The sequence below is a fragment of the Talpa europaea genome (genome assembly GCF_964194135.1).
Source record: "Talpa europaea genome assembly, chromosome: 12".
Lineage (NCBI taxonomy): Eukaryota > Metazoa > Chordata > Mammalia > Eulipotyphla > Talpidae > Talpa > Talpa europaea.
The window spans coordinates 73,990,711-73,996,717 of record NC_140079.1 but is presented as its reverse complement, the minus strand read 5'-3'; positions in this window follow the sequence as shown (position 1 = coordinate 73,996,717).

Genomic DNA, 6,007 nt, shown 5'->3' with positions numbered 1-6,007 from the left:
ACATCTTGGGAAGGCCTATCCGAACATCTTGAAGAAGTCTGCCTTTCATACTCAAGTGCTTGCCATAAAGATCCATGTTGTGGATACTTTTGAGTGGAAAGCGATTGTATTTGGGACAAGGAAAAGGATAGTTACTGAAGTGACTAGAAAAGTTCTCTTCCTTGACCTGAGGTGTGTTTTTAAGAGTGTTATCCTTATAATTCATTAAACCATAAATACTGTAATTTTAAATTCTCCTTATAAACCATCATATAATTCATGTTTTATAAGGCTTTCTTTTATATCCATCTTTTATGATTCAAAAAGTTAAGATTATTTAAACCAAGTTCTCTAATCACTGCTTTCCCAGAAAATTCTACATGGAAATAAAACATAAGTGACTTGTTAATGGGTTAGATGGAGATTGTATTCAAGGGTGACTAACCTAACAGGACAAGGTAAAATTGCAAAACATCACAAGGCCATGTACAGTTTACAGTTAATAACCAACAAACCAGTCCAGTTTATAACAAGGAAAGAATACTTGTGCATGAGACAATCAGGAAGGCCTTCCGGAGAAGGGAGGATATTAATCAAATTTTGAGTTAGACTGCATACTTGAAGCAGATGGCCTAGTATACACAAAACAGAGAGATGGGAAAACATAAAAATGTTGTCAAGGAATGTTCTTTCCTTCACCAATTAAATTTTATTCATCCTTCAAGTTCAAGCATTATTTTCTCAGAGAACTATGCCTGATTCACTCAGACTAGATCAGGTTCCATGTCAGATGCTAAGTTCATTCTCATGTCTAACTGTAACCATAGCTGCAATTAATGAATTGTGCTCACAAAGAAGAGCATTTCAAAAAACAGAATTAAAATAAAGGACATACAAGTCCTTGTGCTCACCCCTCCTGCCCTTTCTCTGCCATCTTTTTGTGCTGCCATAATGGTGGGGCATGAACGTCCTGGTTGATGCTCTCAAGACAACAGTGCAAAAGAGAGAGGCAGGTGTCAGGTTCTTATCAGGCCATGCTCCCAAGTCATCATCCGGTTCCCAACTGTGGTGATGAAGCAAGGCTACACTACCGAATTTGAAATCATTGATGATCACAGAGCTGGGGAAATTGTTGTGATGCTCACAGACAAGTTAAACAAGTATGGAGTGATAAGTGCCAGATTTAATGTGCATCTCAAAGACCTAGAAAAATGGCAGAATAATCTACTCCTGTCCTATCACACTTCTTGTTGTTTACCAGATGAGTTGAAAACACCCATCCACACAAAAATTGCATACAAAAAAATTTTAGCAGTTTTTGGTAACTGCCAAAACTCGGAAGCAACCAGTGAATGATAGATAAACTGGTACATCCAATGGAATGTTATTCACTACTAAAAAGAAATGAGCTATCATGCCATGAAATGATGTAAAGTAACCTTAAATATATGCCAAACGAAAATCCCAAACTGAAAAAGCCATATAATGTATGATTCCAACTACATGACATTCTGAAAAAAGCAAAACTGTAGAGAGTAAAAAGTGGTTGCCATGTATTAGAAGAAAGGAAGGAGGGATGAATAGGTAGAAAACAGTAATTCTAGGGCCTCCTTGGTGGCGCAAGCGTTAAGACGCAAACTCTGAAGCTATCCGCAGCCCCTGCAGAACAAGCTCGATTCCTGGCCAGCCAGGGAGCAATCCACATGGCGCAGCAGACCTAGCCTGACTTGCCTGCTCTTCCCCTCAGCAGTGTACTTCGGTCAATCTGCCTGTTCTGTTCCCCACTCTGTCTCTGGTGAATCCTCTCATCCCCCCACACCTCTGGCCTGTACCCCAGCTCTTGCATGCATAAATAAATCTTTAAAAAAAAAAAAAGCAGTAATTCTAGGACAATAAAATTACTGTTAGGCTATTATAATGGTGTATACATCCATTTAAGACTCATTCTATGTATTATCACACTTTCTAATATACAACACAAAGAGTGAGTCCCAATGTAAACTATGAACTTTTAAGTAGTAATAACTTACCAAAAATGTCTCACCATTATAACAAATGTACCATAATAATGCAAGATGGTATAATAGTGAAAACTGTGTATGTAGAACTAGGGGATTTAAAGGAAATCACTGTACTTTTTGTTCAACTTCTCTGTAAACCTAAAGTCTTTGGGGACCTCCCTGATGGCTGAGGGGTTCAGTCTCAGAGCTATAACGGCACCAGCCTACCACAGCAGTCTGAGTTCCATTCCCAACCAGGGTGCTGACCCACATGGCTCAGCAGACCTCTCTTGTCTCGCCAGCCGCTCCCCTCAGCAGTCTGTTTCAGTCAATCTCCTGTTCTGCTCCCCACTCTGTCTCTGGTGAATCCCCTTATTCCCCACACCTCTGGCCTACATCCCAGTTCTTCTATGCAAAAATAAATATTAAAAAAAAAAAAACAAAAACAAAAGTCGTTGAAAAAAAAAAATCTTTTCCTTTAATGTATAAAATATTTCAACAGAATTTCTCCAAAGATTTACCAATGGCCAATAAGCACACAAAAAGATGCTTAACATCAGTAGCCATTAGGGAAATACAATCAAAACCACAATGAGCCTTTCACAACCATTAGCATGGCTATAATCAATAAGAGGAACAATAACAGGAGAGAAAAATTGGATTCCAACGAGCATTGCTGGTGGAAACATGAAACAATACAAGTGCCAAAGAAAACTGTTTGATAGGTCATTAAAAAGCTCAACAGAGTTACCATATGACCCAACAATTCCATTCCTAGGTATATACAAGAAAGGAAAACATAGTCAAAAAAAATCTGTATGTGAATGGTCACAACAGGCTATTCAACAGCTGTTGAAAGATAAAATTCAAATTTAGGGCTCCAATTGATTTAATAAATGAATCATGAATTTAGCAGCATCCCATCAAGATACTGAAAGGGATTACATAAAATAGAAATGGGAATGGAAAGACACTGCTAAAGGTAAACATCCAAATGGGGGTCAGCCTAATTTTTCAAGAGCTCAGTAATACCTTCTTGATAGATAACTAAAAAACTTCCCCATGCCAAAAACCAGAGTTTTCCCCAAAAACCAATGAATTGAGAGCCTACAAAGGTCTGCATTAACAAAATCTAGTGAACCTAAAAATATATCTAGCTACAGTCACTGGGCCAGATGCTAGCATTAGTTCTTAAAATTCTGCCTTCTGCATATGCTGCCCCACCTCCACTGAGTGCTAGATTTCTGAGTGCCAGTCTCCATGTTTGAGACATAATTTAACTATCAATTACACATTCAATAACTTCACAGGCCTCCCCGGTGGCGCAGCGGTTGAGCGCTGGGTTGCGAAGCTGCCCGCAGCCTCTGCAGCGCCGGTTCGATCCCCGGCTGCTCCCCGGCCACCGGGCGAGGGTCCCACATGGCGCGCAGATCTCTCCTGCCACCCGCTGCTCCCCTCAGCAGTGTACTTCGGTCCTTCTGCCTGCTCTGCTCCCCGCTCTGGCTCTGCTGAATTCTCTCACCCTCCCGCGCTTCTGACTGTACCCAGTGCTTGTATAAATAAATAAATAAATCTTTAAAAAAAAAAAAAAATAACTTCACAGAGGCCAACAACATTTACATAGACATTTTGCTTTCCTTTTTAAAGAATAACATTCACAGAGAAAAACTGAAACCATATTGAAGTATATAAAATAAAAAGCAAGTGTCCAGGACTCCCCAGCTCCCATTCCCAGATGTAATCCTGGTTGGTAAGTTTATTGTATAAATGACTTTTTATTTCTGAAATGCTTATTAATGCGACAGGATTATTATACAAAGTATGTTTCCTCTAAAGGCTAAGTCTTCCAGAGTCTGCATGGCTTAATCAGAAACTGAGACTAAATTCAGGTCCCAAATATAGAAACTTAAAATTTCCTTGAAGTCCAATACAGGTATGTAGACCCTAACAGATAACTTTTTTTAAAAAAAAATCACATATTTTAGGACCTCCCTGGTGGCGCAAGGGGTTAAGCACCGCACAATGAAGCAATCCACAGCCTCTGCAGCACGAGTTTGATACCTGGTTGGCCAGGGAGAAACCCACATGGCAAGGTAAACCTCTCCTGTCTCGCCCGCTGCTCCCTTCAGCAGTGTATTTCAGTCAGTCTGCCTGTTCTGTTCCCCACTCTATCGCTGGTGGATCCTCTCACCGTCCCCATCTCTGGCCTGTACCCCAGCTCTTGTAAGCATAAATAATTCTTTAAAAAAAAAAGAAATCACACATTTTAACCTTTAGTCAGATTTCAGTTTCTTTCTATCCATAGTAAAACAAACTCTGCAAAAAATTACAAAAATATCACAAGGTGGCAGTCAGCTGGAAACAATGCATTAACTAGATTAGCCCTAAATCTAACAAGAAAACATATCTAACATACTCAAGGCATTAAAAGGAAACAATAATGAGAAAGGCATATTCATGCCCTGACAAATACATCAAGAGCTCCTGGTAAAATTCCCAAGACCCAAGAGAAACTTAAAATAAATCTCCTGTTAATTTCAATATTTCCTGTGAGCAGATCTCATTTGATCCTTAGATAAAAAGAGTAAGACTGACATAATTGCAATTGGTAGGGGTGGGGGATAGGGAGGCTGAAATAACTTAGGGGGCAAAGAGTAACCCAATTAACAGCAGCATTGAAAATATGTAACTTTGCAACAAGTGAACATCAAATCTGGAATAAAAATGTCTATGGGCATTTTCTTCCCCAAATAGGGGACAGAGTGAGTATGGAAAATTATATATAGATTTTTAGCAATATTCCTAGGGGCTAACGTATGTCTGATGCTACTAAAATCTCCAAAACCTGACTATTAATAAACTCTTTATATAGTAATTAATCCTAATATTTTAAATTCAAAACTTGATACAACCTTGCAAGAGCCAACAAATTAAAATTTGTATTAATCAACCTCTAGTTCTCACATATTATGTCCATGAAAAGTTACGTAATTGTGCATTAATTTTTTTTTAAAGATTTATTTATTTATTTATACAAGCACTGGGTACAGTCAGAAGCGCGGGAGGGTGAGAGAATTCTTCAGAGCTAGAGCGGGGAGCAGAGCAGGCAGAAGGACCGAAGTACACTGCTGAGGGGAGCAGCGGGCGGCAGGAGAGGTCTGCGCGCCATGTGGAACCCTCCTCCGGTGGCCGGGGAGCAGCCAGGGATTGAACCGGTGCTACAGAGGCTGCAGGCAGCTTCGCAACCCAGCGCTCAACCGCTGCGCCACCGGGGAGGCCCTGTGCATTAATTTTTAAAGGTGCAAAAAATTTGCCCATTATGCAAATTCAGTTCATGTGGCCTCAAAAGGCGGCATCTACCCAGGGCTCCTGTCTCAGGGCAGGACACAGGGTGATCAGAAAGGCAGTCTTCATTATTTTTGCTGCCGCTGTCATTCTGTCTGGCTTGCCTCTTTTCAATTAGAATGAGCTGGTTCCCTAACATTTAGGACTAAACAGTGAGCAGATAAACAATGCCCGTGCCAGCAGAGAAAGGGGCCGAGAACCTGAAGGGTTGGCCAGACCTGTTCTTATCTCTGCTGCTCTCGAGGAAAAGATTCCTCTAAGGTGAGCCAAGTTCAGTGGCTTCTTTTAACCTAGAGCAACTATTTCCGCTCTGGGAGTTTTTAGTCATCTAACCAGATCCTCATAACTCAGCTCTCATCCCAACAGTGCTCTGAACCCCTGCCTAGGAAGCGCCTAGGGAAGCAGATGAAACTAATTAGAACACAGCCCTTCAAAGCAACACAAGTATTTTAGCAGCTGTGTACAGGGACCTTCCCACTACTGTGGCAGAGGCTGCAGAAGAAGTATTTCCACCACAATCATTGTCATCCTTGACTTTGTCCTCATTTCTTCAGTTCTCTGCCCCAACAACTGCAGTATTCTTTAGCATGGTTCTTCTCCTGGAGGCAAGAGCATTTCTTTTCAGCTGACTTTTGAAAAAGGCTTATTTTTGTGATTTACCCAACCATGAAACCAGGTCTGTT